This window comes from Henckelia pumila, unplaced genomic scaffold (assembly GCF_033568475.1).
Source record: "Henckelia pumila isolate YLH828 unplaced genomic scaffold, ASM3356847v2 CTG_466, whole genome shotgun sequence".
Lineage (NCBI taxonomy): Eukaryota > Viridiplantae > Streptophyta > Magnoliopsida > Lamiales > Gesneriaceae > Henckelia > Henckelia pumila.
In genome coordinates this window covers 5,092,873-5,116,237 of record NW_027331833.1, presented here as the reverse complement: position 1 = coordinate 5,116,237, position 23,365 = coordinate 5,092,873, and the positions used below count along the sequence as shown (strand labels likewise).

At 36.5% G+C, this 23,365-nt stretch overlaps 1 long non-coding RNA gene across 2 annotated transcripts; it reads right to left on the bottom strand.

The window, feature by feature from the left end:
• Positions 1–1,455: 1,455 nt before the first annotated feature.
• On the bottom strand, positions 1,456–3,745 carry LOC140872591 (uncharacterized). 2 transcript variants are annotated; one of them, XR_012147870.1, is made up of 2 exons: positions 3,477–3,745; positions 1,456–1,702 (listed from the first exon to the last, which is right to left on the bottom strand). It is a non-coding gene; the product is annotated as an uncharacterized lncRNA (long non-coding RNA). The 2 variants fall into 2 exon arrangements; XR_012147869.1 differs by having other exon boundaries at positions 3,488–3,745.
• Between the last annotated feature and the right edge of the window lie 19,620 nt (positions 3,746–23,365).

The following is a 23,365-nucleotide window of genomic DNA, read 5'->3' as shown; positions in this document are numbered from 1 at the left end:
AGAGGTCGTTGCGGAGTTGTGCCCAAGTTCTGAGGCATTCGACAACAAAATGTTGACGATGGACAGAGGTATTCCTAAGTTCTTTATAAATAGTTAGAGATTATGAAATAGCTTAGTTAACACTTTTAGAATATGGTTATGATGCATGAGTATTTTGTATTTAGTGCGGATTTTAGGCGAGGACTTTGAGCTGCTTTAGCTTGCCTAGTGAATAAGGTACGAAAGTACTTTTCGAGATATCCAGACTGAGTATTCATGTATTATGTGGTTGCATGTTTTATATGACTTTATCTGTATAGCATGTCATGACAGTATGTTGCATAAATGAGCATCTTGATCTTGTATCTTTGAGATCCTATATTAGGGCGCTCGCCCTACGAGTTGTGGATGGTTGGATACGTAATTCTTGTGTCAGGTCACCGTTATTGTTGATCACTTGTACTAGTATCAGGTCACCATTATCCACTAGGTATAGGAGCCATCTCTTGATGCGACGGCGCAGCGCGCTATATACCCTGGGCTCGAATTATGAGCTTGATTCTAGACCTGTGTGTCTTGGTACTTGGTATACTTGCATACATGCACATATAATCATTGTATACTCATACTCTCGTGTGAGAGTTTTATGCTCATGTCCTCGTACTGTTTTTGGAACACCTTATTCCATAGGGCAGGTTTGCGTTTGGATGATGCGGGTGGTTCCAGGAGAGCTTAGACTGCAGGTTGGCAGTAGTTGGAGATGTTGGTATTCTGACTAGACTTTCAGTATTTGATTCATTTGGGTTTATACATTTTCGATATAGTTGTATAACTAAGTATTTACAGATTCATTTCCTTGAGATTGTGATTTGTTTTGTGGTTTTCGCTGTTAATTTTGGATTATTTCTTTATTAAGTTAAATGCATGCGTAAGCTCTTGTTTAATATGTGATCATGGTGCAGGTCACTACATAGTCCTTCTCAAGTATTTGAGGATGTCTTTGACAAATTTCCAGTGTGAAAGACTAGGGTTCGATTGATATCTACTTGCAATACTCAGTGCAAATTCCACGTCAGAACGCGTAGATATCATCGCATAGATGATACTACCAATAGCAGATGCATATGGAATGTGTGTCATCGCCTCTATCTCTGCATCAGTCTTGGGAGTAATGGACTTGGATAGGGACATGTCATGACACATTGGTAGATGTCATCTCTTGGACTCTTCCATCGAGAATCTATTCACGATTGTATCAATGTATGTATACTGGGTGAAACCAAGCAATCTTTGAAACGACCCTAACTCAACATAAGTAATAATTAAATAAAATGCGGATTTTTCAGAAAATTTTATAAAAATTTCGGCATGACCTATTTGTTTAAGTGAAAATCCGTCTGTCTCAGACAGAAAACAAAATAAAATGAAAGAAATAAACAACCGACGACACAAGTAAACTAAACCGAAAAAAGAACGAGAACCCAAGGAAGAGATTCGACATAACAAATATCCAAAAGTGTTTAAAAATATAATGTTTACATGCCCAAAACAATTCTAACTAAACATTACATATACATTTGACAAATAAGCAAAATAAATGCTTCATAACATATAAATTCTAGTAACTATGCGGAAGACGAGCATAGGTCGGAGGGATGTGTTGTGCCCGCATCGCAGTCCACTCGATAGTCTTACCGCTCGATCTAAATGAAATACTCCTCACCTGAAAACAATAAGTGTAGTGAGTCTAAATGACTCAGCAAGAATATGGGGGGATAACGAGAACTACATAAATACAAGCACACGTAGATTTAAAGTAGCATATACTAAAAATACTATGTTTTGTACCCTTACTTTAAACAAAATAGAATTCTAAAATGAGAGAGCATAAATATAATATATGCATGGCTAAGTCATAAATAATCAATGTAACTGCATAAAATGTACTAAAACATAGTCATAAATATTTTGAACTGTAACTGCAACTAAATAAACTGTTCTGGAACATAGACATAAATATTTGAACTTAGATCCTTGAATTGTGACTCTGTGATTTCGATCATGATCATGGCTGCAGTGCACTATGCCGCAAGGAAGTCAGGATTTATCCCAACCCGTCTTGCCCATACTTGGTAAGGGAAGCTAGGATTTCTCCCGGCCCATCCAAACCCATAAATTTGGTAAGGGAAGCCAGAACGTCTACTAGCCCGTCCAAACTCATACTTTCTATAGTCACAATCATCTCACTTCGTTCCTAAAATATTTTCTTTCATACTTGAATATGGACTTAACATGCATATGTAAATATAACGTACGTGTAATATTTGATCGATAATCATGCAAATGACTCACACAAGGATGACCGGGATGGTGATTTAGGAGACAAACCAAATGATGGAAATTTAACCCATAATTTGCGCTTAATACAAATTCGAGCAGTTTTCCCGCAAAATTTGTAACTTGCTCGATTCTTATTCAAAAAGGATTCCGCTTGAAACCACGACTCCATGACACTTAGAACTAAGTAGAGAAATCATCCTCGGAATTTTATTCTTAAGCAATCGTTTTATAAAAATTCCGTTTCCGGGCAGCAAGCTTAAGACACTAAAATTCTGCACCTATTCCTTCATAAGCTTATAACCCAACCAAAACTTAACCGAATTAATTCTCGCTTTCACCGACGTATTCCTAACATCTTAGACCATTTCCAAACCCAATCCCTTAACCAAAAACCGAGTCTAACCCTGTTTTAAAAACCAATTTCCGGACAGCCCAACACATATCCAAGAATTCTGCTTGTGTCCATTCCTCATACTCAATCCAAAAACTTATCTATATGTCTCCAAACTCCAGCCACTATCCTAGTATCATAACCAACATTTAAGCTCACCCAAAACCCCCTTAAACTTGCCACAAACAGCTCAAACTGAGCTCAACATGGCAACCAAAACTGAGCCCATAAACTCTAGACCAATCGAAGTTTCCTCAAAACTAACTCAAGATCTAACTTCAACCCATCCTAATACTACCATGTGAACTACATTTCATCCATGGTAGCCCCTAATCCACCATCCAAATCAACACAAATAAAACACAACATTTTCGAACCAACAAGCTAGGGAAACAAATCTGAAATTTTCGAAACCAACAAGCATCAATACCATCACCATTTCAGAATTTAAATCCTTTTCAAACCTCAACCATAACCATAATATAAACATTTCTCAAGCATGAAAATGGAATTGTTTTGACCAACATTATTCTGAATTTTTTTTGAAAAAGAACAAGGCATCAATGCAATCAACATTTCAAACTCATACCAATTTCAACCTTCAACAAGAAACCAAAATATCACATTTTCTCACGCATGTATGAAGTAGAATCTCAGCAGAAATGAGAAAACTCGAACAGGGCACATATAGGCATACATAAATTTTCGAAATTTCAAGAAATGCTAGGCACAAAATATACTAATCTACATGAGAAAGAGAAAGAACCATATCCTTGCCTAAGCTACCAAAAACCAAAAAATCAAGAGCTCGAGTGAGCTTGGGACGAAATGAACTAGCTGGAACGAGTTGGAATCCGAGCTCAAGGGAGGAGCTGTAACAGTCTAACAGCTCGCCTAGGAGGAAGGCTCTCTGGACAGGAAGAAGATGGAGGAGCTGCGGCGGCGCTAGTGAAGAATAAGGTAAGAAGATGGCCGATGGATTGTGTTGGAGAAGAATGGGGGAGTCGTGTGTGTGTGTGTGTGAAATGAGTGAGATTTGAGTATGAATTTTAGGGGCTAGGGTTATGTATTAAGTTTGAGTGGGTAGGTGTGTGTATGTATAGATGTAAGTATAGGTATATGAGTGTGTGAATTTTCGGAAAAAAATGTTACACACTTATAAATAGTGTCAATCCATAATAGCAACTAGGTTCATACATTTTATAGCACTAAATAAAACACAAGCTTGAAAATCCAAGAATTAAACGCTTTAAATATTCTGATGTCACGACAACGAGTAAAATATTTAAATAACAAACAAAGCGATTAAAATAATTTTTAACAAACTAGACAAACGTTTAAAAAAAATTTAAATAAATACACAAGCAAAAATAAAGCCTTTAAAATGATTTGAACAATTAAAAAGCATTTAAATAAATAATCTAGGCTTTTAAAATAATTTAAAATAACTAACCGCTAAACTTAGGTTATTTAAAATAAATAAGTTGGACACTCAAAAAATATTTAAACAAATAAGCTAAATGGTTAAAATCGTTTAAAAGAATAAACTAAACAAGTAAAAAAAATCATTTAAATATGCAAGATTAAACCTTTAAAATATTAAAACAATTAAGTTGCACAATAAAAATCATTTGACAAATAAACTTAAACAATTAAAAACATTAATTAAATAGTTAGTACAATAAAATTATTTGAATAAATAATAAAATATTTTATTAACACATAGTTCACATAAAGAATTTAAATCAATTAAACCTAAAAATAATAAATCCTAATATTTATTAACTTTAATGCATGCAATTTAGTAAATTGGATTTTAGGTACTACAATCTTTTTGATCTACCTCTATAGATTTGTATTCCTAATACAAAAGATGATTCACTCAAGTTCTGCATCGAGAACTTACTCGCTAACAATACTTTAGTTGATTGCAACATTCCAACATCATTTTCAATGAGTAGAATGTCATCAACATAAAGTACCAGGAATGTCACAGAACTCCCAATGAACTTTTTATACACACAGGGTTCCTCTAGATTCTTAGTAAATCCAAACTCTTTGATTGTACCGTCAAATCTGAGGTTCCAGTTCCTAGATGCCTACTTGAGACCATAAATAGATCTCTGAAGTTTGCATACCATATGCTCACTTCCGATAGATGTAAACCTTTCAGGCTGAGACATGTAAATCTCTTCATTAATATCCCCATTTATAAAGGTCGTCCTCACATCCATCCGCCATATTTCACAGTCATACCATGCTGCTATGGCTAGCATTATCCTTATAGAGTTGAACATTGCGACTGGAGAAAAAGTTTCTTCAAAGTTACCTTCTTGTATTTGAGTATAACCTTTTGCTACCAATCGCACCTTGAAGGTCACCACCTTCCCATCCGCCCCAAGTTTCTTCTTGTAAATCCATTTATACCCTATAGGAACAATTCCTTCAGGTGGATCCACAAGATTCCACAATTGATTCGAATGCATGAAATTCATCTCAGATTCCATAGCTTCAAGCCACTTGGATGAATTGACATCAGACAACGCTTCCTTGAAGGTCATTGGATCATGTAGTGACCCGTATCCGTAATTAGTGATTAACGAGATTTCTGTTGGATTAACGGACTTCAAAAATGGATTCATAATGATCAGAAATGGCCCGAAGGGTGACCTAGAACGGAAGCAACTTCCGGGGAACAGATGCAATGTTTGTGCCAGCTGATGTCATCCGTGACGTCAGCAAGATGATGTCATTTCTTACGAACATGATGGGACATCGGACACAACGATGTAGGAACGGACTTTCCATTCCGCGTCTATAAATATGGGATCCGAGGCTTCATTCCAACTCGCACCTCTCCTCTATTCTCTCTCGTTTATTAGCCTTCTAACTCAGATCTAGGGATTTCTAGGCGTCCTTTTGGGAATCCGAAAGTATCGGAGCGATCTCGGTGGCGAAGCAAAGCTGTGCCTAAGTTTTGAGGCAGTCGCCATCAATGGGCTGACGACAGACGCAGGTATAGCTATGGTCTCCTTAAATTATTTAGGAGTAAGCAATAGCTTATTTAAGGCTTTTAAAGCTTAATAGATGATGCATGGGTATTTGCATTATAGAGTTGATGATAGGCATGAAACCTAGAGTGGAACTACTAGGACTTCCTGTAGTAAGATACGTAAGTACTGACTGAGATTGCCAGCGGATATGCATGCTTATATGTTGCATTTATGTGTTTGCATATTATTTTTATGTTTATCCGTATTTGCGTATTGAGCTTAGAGCTCACGTCCAGTCTTTTTTGTGTATCTGGACACCCCATTCGACGGGGCCGGTGGAGGTGCAGGATTTAGCACCAGGAGCTTGGAGAGGCCAGTGACCCTTGAATACATCAAGATTAGCTGTAGGTTTTATTTAAGTTATTCGATTGGGTTGTATAATCAAATTTGTTTAACCGGTTGTATTCCACCGGTCTTCTTGTATTTAAGTCTTTCGCAGCGATTTATTTAATACATGCTTAATTATGCTCTTAACTCTGATTAGGTAGTGGATCTGGTAGGGTCGCTACATTTATGGTATAAAAGCTGAATGCAAGAGACTTGTGATATGGTATTGAGACTTTGGGTTATCCTTTTAGGATTAATGAGATCATGGAAGAGGTGATGAGGCGGCGATTATGTTTCCTGAAGACTATCATCATCGACAGGATTTATGAAGATTTGGCTTATGGGATTACAGCAAGTACGGACATGGACGACAGATCGTGTCCGAGTTTTCGAGACCTTTACTCATATGGATCCTAGCTTTGGATAGAGTACCCGATGTTAGAGGCAGTGACATAGGTTTGGTTGGGACGCACTTGATGCTTGCATCTCTACAGTCCATACCATGATGACACTACTCTGGAGATTCTCCAATCGTAGTTGGAGAGATTGTCAAATAGACCTTCACTAGAAAATGCCTCGAGTGCTTAAGGCATGACGAGTTTTGAGCGTAAGGTCATTAAACTCATGCAGAACATGGTTTTTCTGGTATGCATGTATCGATGCGTTTGGTAGGCAAACGAGAAACTTCATGTCCAAAAGCATGAGATAATTACAAGAAGAAAGCTGACGGTAGATCGTGAGCAGAAGAGAACGGCTGGCAGGCACTGATGCAGAGCATAGCTGTTTAGCGAGCACAGATCATTTCTCCGGATGTCTTTGCAGGAGGACGGGTAGAGAGATTGGTCAGGAGTATGCTTGCATTGATGTATGCGCATATTAGAAACTTCATGCTGAAGGAACGAAGACTAGTACGAGGATTTAAATACTGTATTTTGTAATTGTAAACAATATTTCATTTGTAATGAATCATCAAAATCCAGTTGTATCATTTCAAGTTATTGGATGTACAGTTTCGTTGTATTTTTGGAATACTATAATTGTATTACATGAGATTGTAATAAAGGGAATTGTACATAACTTGAAGCAATGATACATATATTATTTATCCAGCAATTCGTGAACGATTGCAAGTGATTTTGCTAAGATTGGCATGGTTCTAGTTGATTAGTGTTCAACTATTATAACTCATAGGTTTTGAGTAAGTCGATTGTCAATGATTGACTTGGGGTTAGTCTAGGTGTTTTTCCCTAGGATTGACCTAATTAGTCGTTTGACTGGGTTAGTGTCAGTGATGAAGTGATTCATCAGGAGGCATGGGGATATGGTTTGGTTTGGAACTTTGGGCTTTGTTCTAGGTTGTTTCCTTAGAACAATATTCTGTTTGACCTTCGTAAGGTTGAGAATTGCGATGATGGGATTTCATCAGGAACAAGGTCGAGTATATGCCGAGAGTTGTGGACTATGACCATGACTAGATGTGATGGGGCGCGACCCTATGCAGTGTTACTCTGGGAGTCTTTGTACTTCGGAGGTTGCCTGGGAGCCTTCGTGCTTCAGGATTGGCGGTGGAAAGGCTACTCAGTCTAAAGTTTTGGTAACAGTCACGATGGGGTATGACCTTGGATTAGATGTCTGGTTAGGTATCAGTGGTTTAGATATCTTCTGGCTATCGTCAGATATATTGGTTTGGATTTCTGCCGTGAGGACCAGTCTTGGAGGGATTTCCTTGACGAGCGTGTACTCTGAGCAGATAGTTTTAGTCTATGGGATACTTCTAGACTAGTGGATCTAGTCGGTGATTGGGTTCTCTTGTGATAGGGGTTATCCAAGACATGAGTTTTTAAACTGTCTGGCACATTGACTCGGGGGTGAGTATTTTCCAGCAATGATTGTTTCCTTCAGTAATGGATTATATCCGATGCTAAGGATTGTACGACTATTTGAGGCATGAGGGAAGTGTGACTTATGCCAGTGTACACTTGGTGGTGATTCCAGGTGGAACATCGTGGTAGGTTACCTCAGTCTTGATTTGTTGCAGTCTTAGCTAGGTATATAATTATCAGGAGCATGTTCAGCGATAGTTGGAATCTTTCGGACTTGTATTGCGTCTTGGGTTTGGCAAGTCCTAATGATCATCTTGAATGAACATAGACAATGGATAGTATGTCTAGACTGGTGCAGGCTTGACCCTAGTGACTACTCATAGCTATTGTTTGACTATGTCAGAGATAGAGGATTGAATCAGGTATGACTCTTTTGACTCCCAGTATTTGGGATTAGCGGACGTGTGGCAATGAGATCATCGATATTGATCGAGCCATGATAGTTTTTCATTGATAAGTAATTTTTTGATTAGGGTTGATATCGTCAGGCAGAGCGAGAGCCACAGTAGATCGACTTGATCGATCAGATTATTCCAATCGGTGCTGAGTTGGGATATAGAGAATCAGGAAGTACTGGGGATAATACTATAAGTATGGTATGCTTAGATACAATGGTTCAAGTGAATTTATGGAATTATTCAGTCGTTAAGGATCTCCAGGAATTCGAGAATCGGGCCTATAGGGTTCTGCGGATCATGAAAGTGGTCATAGGTTGGCTCTTATGATCATAGTTCGTTGATAGCTTCGCCGAGGTTACCAGTGCCGGATTTTGATCTGAGCATTGCTTGGTGTTAGCAATGATTGATCCAGTTTGCGAAAATAGGATTTAGTGATTGTTCCAGGATTGTCAGTGGAAAATGTTTGGGGAAACTGCAGTTGGAGTGTTTTGCTTGGGTGCTTCCAGCAGAACTCTCAAGAGTTGTTCTTGAGAGGCGATTCGACAAGTGCTTATGGATTTCAATGAGCATTAGCAGGTTAGCATCAGTTGTTTCATGGGATGAGACAACAGCTAAGAATTGTGTTTTTTAGTCTGGCAGGATTGTTGTCCCAGTGTGTTCTGATGTGCTGTGTCATTAAGAGATTGAGATAGTGGGATTGCCACTAGTATTGATAGATTTTTTGTGTAGGATCGAGGTGAACCAGTTTGGTTATCCCAGTTAATGAATCAAGGATTTTTGCTATCTAGGATAGGATAACCGGAATCGTTTTCGTCGATACTATCTCTAGTGACGAGATAGAGGTAAGAGTTCGATACAAACTACTAATGTCGAGAATGGTGTTAGTCCATCTGAGATTTTCAGCATGATGGTAGTGTATTTCGAGGCGACGACCTCAAAGAGTGCATAAAGACAAGAAATTGTGTAAAATTATTTTGTCACAATTGGGGTTAGTAGACAGAGATTTTGTCATCTGTTTAATTAGTTGGTGTTATTTGGGAACGTTCTTCAGCATCGGGCAGGGTAAGTACTGAAGGTACGTACTATGATGCTAGAAAATTGTCAAGATTTGGTTGTATCCTTGGTAGGATGACTGTTGTGATCGAGTAGATGCTATCTACGATAGCGAGATTCGGATCAAGGTTGATCGCAATCAGTCTGAGGATTTTAGATGGTTAGAGTGGTGTGCAGCGATGCGATTGCTTTGCGATATGGTGGCCGGTAGTTTCCATTTTTCTTTGCATAAGGTACTGTTTTGGGAATAAATATTTTATCCTTAGTGATCAGGAGTAACTCGGAAGAGTTTTTGGAAAGAGATCTCCAGGATTTGATCGAGATTTGAATCTAGATCGATTGTTTAGCGCTTTGTGATAACATTGAGGGATGCGATGTTAGCGTTAGACCAGTGAGATACAACGTGTTGTATCTTGTTTTTCTCGTTGGGCAGAGATGGTGTTCGTGCGTGTCTAGTAATAGATGATGACTAGTTATGATCTTTACAGGAGTGTCATCGCTAAAGATTTGTAGACAGTGTGGCTGATACCGTCGGCAATTTGGACCGAATGTGCCGTATCGTTTGCGGTTAACGATGGATAACTGACGGTAGTCAGTAGTGTTACACAATTCTAGCAGGATTGCGGATAATTAGGCGATGATTTCCAGAGTGATTGTTAAATGCGTGCGAGTTTAGAATTGGCGCGGATTCTAAGCAGAGTATAAGTTCTGATGTGGTTCAGTGATTAAACAGACCCTGCAGGTTGAGCGAGGTTTGGGGTTGTCAAAGGTTGTTCGACCAAATGCTTCGAACCGAAACTATTGGTGGATTGGACAAGTGGTCTATGTTATGTTCTCGAGGTAAACCCTAGATTTTGAGGACGAAATCTTTTAATAGGGGGAGAATGCAGTGACCCGTATCAGTAATTAGTGATTAATGACATTTCTGTTGGATTAATGGACTTCAAAAATGGATTCAGAATGATCAGAAATGGCCCGAAGGATGACCTAGAACGGAAGAAACATCCGGGGAACGGATGCAACGTTCATGCCAGTTGATGTCACCCATGAAGTCAGCAAGATGACGTCATTGCTTACGAACATAATGGGACATCGGACGCAACGATGGCAAACGGATGCAACGATGGAGGAACGGACGTTCCGTTCCGCGTCTATACTTATGGGATCCGAGACTTAATTCCAACTCTCATCTCTCCTCTATTCTCTCTCGTTTCTTAGCCTTCTAACTCATATCTAGGGATTTATAGGCGTCCTTTTGGGAATTCGAAAGTAGCGGAGAGATCCCGGCGGTGAAGCGGAGCTGTGCCTAAGTTTTGAGGCAGTCGCCATCAATGGGCTGACGACAGACACAGGTATAGCTATGGTATCCTTAAATTATTTAGAAGTATGTTATATCTTAGTTAAGGCTTTTAAAGCTTAATAGATAATTCATGGGTATTTGCATTATAGAGTTGATGATAGGCTTGGAACCTAGAGTTGGACTACTAGGACTGCCTGTAGTAAGGTACGTAAGTATTGACTGATATTGCCAGTGGATATGCATGCTTATATATTGCATTTGCGTGTTATTGTAATTGATATATGGAATGTACATATCATCTTGTGTCTGTACATCTGTGCATCTTTTGAGATGAGCCAGTTAGGGTTGCTCAGCCCTGTTTGGACGTTTGATATCGAGTACTCTTAGGTACTGGTACCTAAAGGACTCCGTGGTCCGCATTCGAGATTCGGGAGTGAGTGGTCGCACACAGTGGTTAGCTACCCCGATGTGACGAGCTCATATCCCAGGTGCCAGTCTGAGCAGTTTGTATACAGTTATCCCTGATATGGATACCCTGTCATTTGCATGCATCATATTTGTATGTTTATCCGTATTTGCGTATTGAGCTTAGAGCTCACGTCCAGAATTTTCTGTGTATCTGGACACCCCATTCGACGGGGCAGGTATAGGTGTAGGATTGAGCACCAGGAGCTTGGAGAGGCCAGTGACCCTTGAAGACAGCAAGATTAGCTATAGGTTTTATTTAAGTTATTAGATTGGGTTGTATAATTGAATTTGTTTAACCGGTTGTATTCTGCCGGTCTACTTGTATTGAAGTCTTCTGCAGCGATTTATTTAATGCATGCTTAATTATGCTATTAACTCTTATTAGGTAGTGGATCCGGTAGGGTTGCTACAGATCACATCCATGGTCAGGCTTTTCATGGCCCAATTCAAAAGATAGACATTACCTCATAGGTGGTCTTGAGACCCTCTCGGATCTCCTAGGAGCTCGTATCTCTTCTCTTGGTTGTTTGGGTATGGGGTCTACAACCGTGGGTGTTTATCCAACCTCTTTGAGTTATATCATCTTCCCTTTTATATCCAATAGAAATTCCTTCTCCAAAAAGGTTGCATTCCTAGAAACAAACACCTTTGTTTCTTTGGGATTATAGAAATAATATCCAATCAAATTCCTTGGATATCCCAGGAAGTAGCATAAAATGGATCAACAATCCAATTTACCTTCCACTGTTTGCTTCACATAAGCAAGGCACTCCCATATTCTAAGATAAGAATACTTAGGAGCTTTTCCCATCCATGTCACATATGGTGTCATATCAACTGCCTTTGAATGGATATTGTTCAACAACAGTGCCGCTGTTTCAAGCGCATATCCCCAAAAGGATGGCGACAACTCCGTGAACCCCATCATAGACCGAACCATGTCCATCAAATTCCGGTTACGACGTTCTGAAACAATATTCAAATGAGGTGTAGCATGCGGAGTCCACTATGATAAAATCTCATTCTCCCTAATATACTCTTGGAATTCAGCACTCAAGTACTCACTACGTTGATCCGATCGAAGTGCCTTGATGCTTCGTCTCAACTGTTTCTCTACTTCATTTATGAATTCTTTGAACCTTTCAAAAGCTTTAGATTTGTATTTCATATAATACACATACCCATACCTTGAGAAATCATTGGTAAAGGTGATAAGTAGGAATTTCCATGCTTAGTAGTGATGGTAAATGGATCGCACACATCTGTATGGATAAAATTCAACAGTCCTTTGGCTCGCTCCAGATTGACCTTAAAGGGAATTTTGGTCATATTTCTTTTTAGGCAGGGTTCACAAGTAGTAAGAGAATTAATATCAGACATATCAAACATGTCTTCTCCCACTAGTTTGTTCATCCTTCTTAGGGAAATATGACCTAATCGAGCATGCCACAAGTGTGCCGGATTCTGAGTATCTTGTTTTCGCTTGTGTGTTATTGATATTGCTTCAAAATTATTCAATGGAATATCTTTAAATTTTAAATTATAGAGATCGTTTTCCAATTCGCCTGTGCAAATTAAACATTTATTTTTTTAAATATTTCAAACACCTTTGCCAAATAAACAAAAATATCCATCTTTATCAAGCATAAAAATGGAAACAAAGTTTTTCACCAAATCTGGTACAAACAAAACATCTCTCAATACTAATTTAAAATCATTGTTCAACAATAAATAAACATCTCCCACGGCTTTGGTAGCAACTCTTGCCCCATTGCTCATCTTCAAGAAGTTCTCACCTTTCCTGAGTCTCCTACTTCTTGTCATCACTTGCAAATCATTACAAATATGTGAGCCACAACTAGTATTCAATACCCAGGAAGAAGTGTTAATTGAAATTTTTACTTCAATGTAGAACATACTCTTTTCAGAACCATTTTGAACAGGATATTCCTTGCAGTTACGCCTCCAATGTCCAGGCTTCTTGCAGTAATGACAGACGTCACTTTTTTGTCAGCCTTTACTGGTGTGGTTGCCACAACGAGACTCGGAGCTTGCCTTTTCAAGGGCACATTCTTCTTGGGAACATGGATAGAACGCTTCTTTCCCTTCCCAAGTGGTCTATTGTTCGCACCAGATGAAAAAACCACATAAAGAACCAGCTTCTCCTTCTTGACGGTGGACTCATATGTAACAAGAATGCTCACAATCTCCTCAAGGGATGGCTCCATCTTTTTAATGTTGAAGTTTACCACAAAAGAGTCAAATAAGCTGGCAGTGACAAAAGCAACACGTCCATGGTCAACTCAGCTGGAAACATAAGATCCATTCCAACGAGTTTTTCTACAAGCCCAATCATTCTCACGCCATGCTCATGGACCGAAGCCCCATCTATCATGCGCAAAGTGATTAGCTTCTTGACGGTTTCATGTCTAAGAGATCGTTTTTACACAACAAATAGATCTTTGAGATGCAAATGAATGTCAGAAGCATTATTAGCATCCTCAAAATGCCTCTGCAGCTCATCATTCATAGAAGCCAGCATATGACACTTGGCTCTCAAGACATGGTCACACCAATCCTTGAAAGTCTGCAGCTCCTCAAGACTGCATCTAGTCGGAGCCTCAATAGGGGGTAACTTCTCAAGTGTATATGCTATCATTTCCGAATTCAAGATTATTTTCAGATTTATTAGCCAATTGAGGTAATTCGGACCGGTCAGTACATGTTTGTCGAGTATTGCAGATAACCGATTGCGAATCGATGAAATGTCAAAAACTTTGTACTGAAAAATAATAACAGATAAATTTTAATGACTATTTAAAATATTTAATAAGATATAAAGTATGTACTTTTACTTTATAAATTTTTGCTCCCACTGTTTTGACATTTTCACTACCTTCTAGTGAAAAACGGGAAACTCCTTTCCTCAGTAGGTACATAAGGTCCAATTAGCCAATTATGATCTCGAATAATATCAGCCAATCACAATTCCTAAAAAGTAGTTTCCAGTTGCATCTTCATGCAACCCTCTACGTAAACTTTTGTCTCACGCTTGATGAGGACCCAATAATATGTCGTCGATCATCTTTACGTGTCAAGCCTTACCCATCGATGTTGAACCTTATGGACGGTCGCCTTGAGTTTCCCCAATAATATGAGCCAAAATCATGGGAATTCAACGTAGTTCACATCACCATGTCAATGGATTTCACAGTTTTTCGGTATCCAAGCACCCCCCCCCCCCCCCAAATAATATGAGCTGAGCATAGACGGGTAGCGTTCATCATGGACGCATTGTTGATGGAAGATGGGGAAATCTATAAACGCCTTTATGATTCCCTTTTTCGGACTTGATATTAATTTTGAATCTTATTCAAAATCATGGTTTTTAATTTTGAAATGGTCTCATCATTAATTTTAGAAAGCTCGTCATGTTTGTTCGTATGATTGCCGTATTCATGCAACTTCGTTATTATAAAATAATAATGCACATACTCATTATTTATAATGCTTATATTATAAACAGTAAACTAACAATGATGATCAATCGCCCCAACACTATTTGGCCCGTGTGAGACAAACACGGGCCTAGGTCCAATCTTAGGAAATGCACGGGATGCAAATGCAATAATTACATAAGTTTCAAATATTTACATGTCTTGGATCTTCATAATTCTTCATGGCCCACCATCTTCCAATATTGATATTCCACTATCAAATATTTTACATTAAAATATACATGACAAATAAAGATACATCTCATGGGGAGAGAACGGGCTATAAAACAAGCCCACTTAAAATTTGATAATTATTACAACCCATTCAACATAAAATATCCTAGCATACACCTAGAAAATTGGGCTTGCGCTTTTGATCATCCTTCATGCATAATATCACATATCATACACCATAAATTAATTATCACAATAATAAATTAATCAGATATTATATATTTTATTCCAATCACTAACCGTCACGATTATAAATTAAATTAACAAAATAAACAAACACCTTTGTTTACTTTTTAATTTATTTATTTATAATCAATTTTTTTGTAAATCACCATTTACTATAAATAATCAATGTCTCACATTAATTATTTATTTCATGAGAAAATATATAACTTAGGGCTCATGACACTTGGATATCCCAAAATACCTTTTGGAAACCCTAGTCGTAATAGTCGTTGCCGGAACTCCATCGCCAGATTCCGGCCAACCAAAAAAAAAATTATTAAAAGGGTTGCCCCTTGCTGCCTGAAAATGGGCAGCAACATTGTTTTTTCGAAAATTTTCCAAAAACTGCCCCTAAGTTGAGAGATTTCGATTTTTCTCATGTAGTTAGAAATTGACCTCAATACAATATTCAAAAAATGCTACACAACAAAGAGTAACCTAGGCTCGGATATCACTATTGGGGATCGATTCTCTCGTGCCCGAAAACGCAGCGGAAGTTTAAAAATTTTATGTAAAAACCAAGCACTTGTGTAGCATTCAAAAACATTAAACATCCATAGGGTGTTTAAGAAATTTTTACCTATCAATCTTTAAAAGATTGATTATGGCTCCAACCAAGTTGTGAACAACTTAGCTCTTGAAAATGTAGACACTATCTACATGCTTCCAAGAGCACACCTTGCTTAAAAATGGAACAAGCTTCCAAGATTACACCTTGCTTGAAAATGAACTCCTTCTTCAAATTAGGTCAACGACTAGTCAAACTAGATCCACCCTAAATATGCACTAGAATATTTAGAGTATTTTTCATTGAGAATCTATTTGCCTTTTTACCCAAGATGAAAGACAAAAATTGGAGAATTATGGAGTGTAGTGTTTGGCCATTACATTGTGAGAGTGAAGGAACATTGTTTGTCTTGGTATTTAAAAAGTGTGTTATGACAAAAGACAAAACATGCATAAAAAAAGTTAAAGCATGCATAGAAAAGTGTGCTTCTTGTCTTTTAACTTTTCATATTCTCTCTCATATATTGTATGCATTTTTATGTCAAACATATACATACATGGCCCATTAATTTAATATTTAATTAATTATCAAATTCAAACTCATTTAAGTTCAATCAATTAATTAAATCCAACTTGAACTCATTCAAGCCCACTAGTAGAATAATTATTCAAAACTATTTTCATTTGTGCTCTACAAGATCCAATAGTGTTTAATTAATCCAACACTTAAATTAATTTAATTATTTGGACTCTACAAGGTCCATTAGTGTTTAATTAATTCAACTCTTGAATTAATTTAATTAAGTTCATAATAATAGTTTTAAAAATCATCGTTTTTAAAAAACTAATTATTTATTCAAGTCAATTTTTAATATTGGAACACATTCAAAGTTACTTTCACCTTTATTCTCCTTTAGAAGTCATACTTCTAATTTATCTCACTTATAAACTCCTTTATAAATCGTTCAACTTATTGAACTAATTTTATTCTCGACGGGATCTAGAAATTCAGTACTTGTGTGACCCTCAATGGTTCAATGATACAACTAGCAGTGGATTCATATCTCTATGTGATTCGAGATCAACAAGTCCCTATATGAGCTTACCCTATATAGCTTCATTCTTATTTATCAACTCCTTGATAATAAGAACGTCATAAAACCAAAGTCTGATGGTACCCAACCAGTCATGTTAAACGTCTAGCAGCATCGCTTACATGACTCCCTAGGTATCAAATGATAGTGTTTGCAAGTACCATTCAATTATGGTTAGCGTATAGTAGGGTCTCTTCAACTCATATATCCCGACCGATTCGACCACCATTGGCTTATCGAGAGTTATCATTGAATCGATTATGTGTCATGTCGTAGTTGCATCGAAGGTGTAATTCAAGAAACCCCTTTCTTAATTATCACCTACTCTGATCAGATATTTCAAGCTATATATGCATGAAATCACATAGGATATCCATACCCGAAGGTAAGCGGTGAATCCCCGATTGCATTGACTCCTACATGTTTCGACACAACACCCAACCTTGCCATCTGATGACCCCAGTTGAGTCGGTAAACAAGTCAAAGTGAAGCGCTAGCATATAGAGTCTCCATGTTGTCCTGGGTCATAAGGACTAATGGTGTACAACCATAAACTAGGAGCTTTTCACTCGATAAATGAGAACCACTTGGAAAGTCCTTTAGAGATAGTTGTTTAGTTCAGTCTACAAGGAGCACCTATTTTCATGCTTGGACATTACCATGTCCCCTACCAATGAAACATGGTACTCGCATCGCAAATACTAGTCTCAAACTCGAGCGGCCTTTATCCTTTTTGTAGAGGATGAATCGTCTAGGAACGGTTTAGAATATAAGTATTTCAAATATGAGTTTCATGGTAGTCATCACATGACCATCTCATATTCTTTCTACTATTTTTATATTCAAGGATTTTATCTATGCAACTAGCATGAGTATACAGATAAAGATGTGTCAAATTAAATAATTCAAATATTATTAAAAAAAATATTGTCATACAAGAGTTATTACAAAGACCCTCGGCCAACACTTGGCTCAACGGGCATCTACTCTAACATGCACTTCGGACACTCTGATTGTAACCACGTGTCAAACCCAAGTTGACAACACATCGGACATCTAACTAATGGGGTTCGAACGATCCGATCTCACTCAAATTCCGAAGTGAAATCCTAGCTTCCGAACTCCTGGAGTTCGGACCTTCCGTTCGTGGGTTCGGACCATCCGAACTCACTCGAGTAGAAATTCCAAATTTATTATTTTAATCATAATTAAACCCTTAATAAATTCCTTAATCATGATTAGCCACTTAATCTTGTGAAATCAGAACTGAGTTACTAAATTTAACCCCTTTGGATAAGGGTTATTGATGTCGATGATCTCTGGATAAGGCATGTGGAACTCAGGCCTAGTCATTGGCCTAATTCCTGGTCCATACAACTCCTGTACCATCTCCTGTATCAGTTCCTGATCCACTGTCGGTGGTCCAGTTAGTGGATGATGATAAGTGGTTGCCCCCAGAGTGTTCAACATGGGATGTGGGCGAGCATATGGTTCATCATAGAAGCCAGGCTGTGCTCCAGGGTAGGTAACTACAAAACTCTGAATGACGGGTGCCTTACCACTGAATTTTTGGTTTGGTGGAACTCTTTCCCACAGTTCATCTTCTCTTTTGTGAGGAGTGTACCTGTCATTCTGATTACCAGATCCGGAGTTTACAGGGCGGTGATGATCGCCAGCCGGAGAACTTTCACTAGATCCTCCACCTTCGTTGGATTTGTGACTCTCATCAGCAGTTTTCCTTGGATTAACTGTATGCTCCTGAGAATTTTCAGTGAATTTTGGCGCAGATTATTCTCCATTGTTCTTGATAATGCTCATCTCACCTCTCATATAACTCATGGCAGATATCATCAGCTTGTGTACCTCCTCCATGCGTTCCATGGTACTAGTAACCTTTAGGTTCATATTTTCAAACTTCTTTGATACCATAGAATCAAAGTGTTCAGAAGGAACCACCAACATTTCTGGAATGCTATCAGATCCTCCTTCATCAGTTTTCTTGTTCTTCTCAATATGATCAACCAACGGCTGAACAATATTTTAAATAGCATCAACATGAGGAACAGAGTCTCCCAATACACCATCATGCGACGGTGGCTTTCCATCACCTTTCTCTGGATCTATGCGGTTCTTCGGCGGCATGGACCAACTGAGCATGCCAAAATTATGTTTGCAAACAAAAATGGCTCGAGCGAGTGTGTTGCGCGCGTGCCAGGCACGTACATGCCAAAATAATAATAAAATGAAAAATGAAAATCTAACTTCTAAGCCAAGCAAAAATGAGCCCCGGTTTTACCGTCGGTCTCAGTTACACTTGTTAAATGATGAAGAACACAATAAATAAACAAAAGACAATTTCTTATTAACAATCGACATCTTGACTTTGCTACTGGAAAATCAAATACGGACAAAAAATTGTCATAAAAACTTAAACTGTACTGTTGGACACTACGAGGAACTAAGAAAAAGTGCTAGAAATGTGTTCTCTAATTTTGGGTTGTAAGACTTCAGGAACTAGACCGAAAAAACTTTTCATTTTGGGCTGAGAAAATGACCTTCAATTTTATGTTGTAAGCACATCCTTAATTTATTTTAATCAATATTAGCGGATCGTGACACATGTGATATGTATATTCCGAAAAAAATGAATTTTAAATATTAAATAAGTGCTATTAATTCTTAAATTGAAATATTAGGAGATTAATTTAAAATATATAGACAAATTCTATTATAATAAGATGAAGGGTGTTTTACATGAATCCAAAATTAAACTAAAATTTTATGTATGTTCTATTTCATTAAATTTGAGGGGTTAGTACGTTGGTATGACTAACTTCTATTTATTTTGCCTTTTAGTGTATATTTAATTACCAAAATATCATTTTTATTTTGTTCATTGATAATTACTTATTTACGAAAATGATAGGTTTTACAAATTAATTTATTTATTTACAAAAGAACACTTTTCAAAATTTTCTCTAATTTTTTTGTTTTTATTTATTAAAAAACATATTGATAAGCACGCAATGCGTGCTCCCGAGTAATAGTAGTTAATATAAGGTTGAGGCCTTAGCTTAATGGCTAATGTTGAGGTCCTGAGACCCTTTGGTCTTATATTCGATTTCTGCTGACTGCGGGTAGTTTTCCTAATTCATTTAATTAGGCATATTTTGAAGTTCTTTTGTTATTTTTCTACTTGAGATAAGCACGTCTCAAGTCCACGCTCAAGTTACGTCTGTAGTGCAGACAATTACTTTATATTTTTATAATTTGGATCAAGATTATATTTTAATTCACAATATATATATATATATATATATATATATATTTAGGTAGCCTGTGATTTGTTTGCACGAATACGACAAAGATTTTTGCAAGAAGACATTTGCTTCAATGTTTCAACACCTTCAGCTTTTGTGAATGTTGGTTATAATATATTCAATTTTGGTAGTTTCGAAGATTAGAATTTAATAGAATATCAATTAAAAATTTTATTTTAAATGAAACGTTGAAAAAAAACACTAAAATACAAAATGATTTATTGCAAAAGGTAATTAGGAGATTGAAAAGGAATGTTTGGTCCAAAGAGACCAAAAACCGTCAATATATGTTTATTTTATCAATAATATAAGGAAAACTTACAAATTTTGTAATTTATATTTGTCAATTACTTATTCTGACTTTCTATATTTAGAATTTCATCTTAGTATTTTAAAATAGTTTATTTAAAATATTAGTCATTTTTTCAGTATGATATCGATGTAAATGACGCATAGATACCAACATAACATTAACATATTATCTAACGGTGGCATGGCTCTTACGTTTATAGTTTCACATGAGTATCCCGATGAGAAATTAAAATTATTATGACAATATGAGTAAGATTTCAAATAGGAAAAAAAAATTCGGGATGAAACTATAAATCTCCCATAAGATCTATAATATTAATAAAATAAGATGTCATAACGTTGAGAACTAAATATATTTCCTTGCGCATCTTCTTACGTGGATGATTACCGATAGGCTGCTAGCGAGTTTGCCAGCTCACGTGCCCCATGAGGGTTTTTTTCCCACTCGATGTTGATGGGTCATGTCTATGCTATCTTTAGGGTTGGTTATCCCAAGGACAGATCAATGGCCCAGATTGATGTGCAGATCAAATCAATTGATCTGCACATCATTTGAGACCGTTGATTTTGGCAAACGGGCACTGCCCGTTTGCTAGCATAGAATTTTCCGATGTTGATGATAGTTTCAATGATACGGCTAACAAATTTGGTCTCAAGGTTGCGGTTCGTAATCAGGACGGTCAGGAGGTGGTAGCTTTTGGCCAAATTGTACCAAAGTCAGACTCTATAGTACTCGGGGAATTATTTGCTATAAAAGAGTGCATTCTCGTCCCTCGTGACAAAAGTTTATCCCGAGTTCGCATTTTCTCCGACTCAATTTTGACAGAGCAGTCACTGAGCCAAATTAAGTGATTTGAGTTTATGTTGGTTCTTGTGATTTATAGATAATTTCATTAGTTTTTGATTTCATTAAAATCTCTTCGACCAATGAAGTGACTCACTCTTTGAAAAAATTTGTAATTTCTTTTAGTGTACCTTTTCTTTGATGCCCGAGAATTTTCCATTATGGTTGGACCGACTTTTAATTACGTGACAATTCTACTCATCAATAAAGATTACATGTTCTTATCCCAAAAAAATAAAGTAAGAGATTTTAATTAACTAAATTTAAGTGAAGTCTTTTTCTTAATCTCATAATTGGCCTTCACATGTTCTTAATTAGTACGGAGCGTTTGTCGTTTTACCAATAGTTATAATTGGTGGTAACGGTATAACTCAAATTTTTTAAATCGTATAGCATCCTAAACACTATGGTTCGATCGATTTACCCAGCAGAAACAATTATTGCAACCTAACAATTTCACTTCTTACAATCAATGAGAATCAAACTCATGATCTTGGCTCTCATATCAATTGTAGGACCGAGCTCTTGCCGCTTTACCAAAAGTTATAGCTAGTGATAATTGTACAACTCAAATATTTTAAAGCGTGCAGCAACCCAAAAGTCATTGTTCGATTGTTCTATCTAACAAGGACAATTATTACACCCCAACATTGACATTAAAAAGGGAGAAAATCATTATCAAGAATTTTAAGAACAAATTATACACAATGCAATGTATTCACATGATCATGTGACACACACAGAATGTGTGCATAGTGTGGATCATTATCAAGAATTTTAAGAACAAATTGAGTACATAATATTTGCATGATTATGCTACACATAAAGTATGCATGTGTATAGTGGTTAGTAACCAATGATTGAGCACACCCGCATTAGATTATATAATTTATTGATTTTAAATATTAATAACTACATCTTTGATTAGAGGAAACTTCTGTTTAAAATTAAAATTAAATATAAAGAATAGTTATTATATATAAAAGATATTTTAGAAATGTGAAAATTATTAAAAGTAGTTGGAGAAAGTCTATCATTTAATACTATAGCACAAGTACATGCACGCATATTACTTTATTTTGTTATTCATGTTTCAACTTTAATAAAAATAAAGAAACAAAAAAATACAGAAGATAACGAATGGTAATTGATGCATTCAAAAATTTCCGCATCAAATAAATTATTTCGAACCAGTAATCACGAACCAAATTTTTCAATAAACCGAGCTGAATGATTCTAAAATATTTTTGTGTATCAAAAAAAACATATGAGATGACTCGCCCGAAGACGAAGCCACTCCGACGTTCAAATCAGTATAGAATTCAATAGAAAAGTATGAAATTGCAAGGATAGAAAACATGTAAAAGACATGTAAAAAAACATAAATAAGATATGTATGAAAAGAGTTGGGAGACGTTATGGAAAAAATACAATCTACCTTAATAAGGGTTAGATATCCTTTATTTATAGGAAGAGAGTTTCAGTCCATGTAGAATTGTAATATATAATACAACTAAAATTATGGATATTTATGCAATATTCTGATATATCTCTAAAATATAAATAAAAATATGATAGGATTTTTATCATATCATTAGTAATAATAATAATAATTAATAATTAGTTATTTGATGGTATTGGTTTTTTTATGACGCGGCATTCCGCATTCATTGATATTTGGTGCGCATTGGCTAAACTTCGAGATTATTTGATGGTATTGTTGAATTTACTTATGATGAATCATACTCTATTAATTTTTTTTTTAAAAAAAGCATAATCTATTGTATGATATGATTGTACTATATTGAACAATGATGAATATAAAGGTATCGATTCGGGCATGTTAGATGAGTTCAGATCAGATTGGATCGGATCAGATTAAGTTGTTGTTAACACATTATAAAAAATTCTCAACTCAACACAATTTGACCTGACCTGACCTGAATCAACCCAAACACGACTAACCCAAACCAATCTGGTTTAATTTTTATTTTTTTAACAAAATAATTACATAAAATTTCAAAACATAAAATATAAATACATAAAAAAAGACTTACTTATATAGTTATATATAATTAAATTTGAATGTCTTCGTGTAAAAAATTTAAAGCATATTTACCACAAAAAATAAAATTTGTTT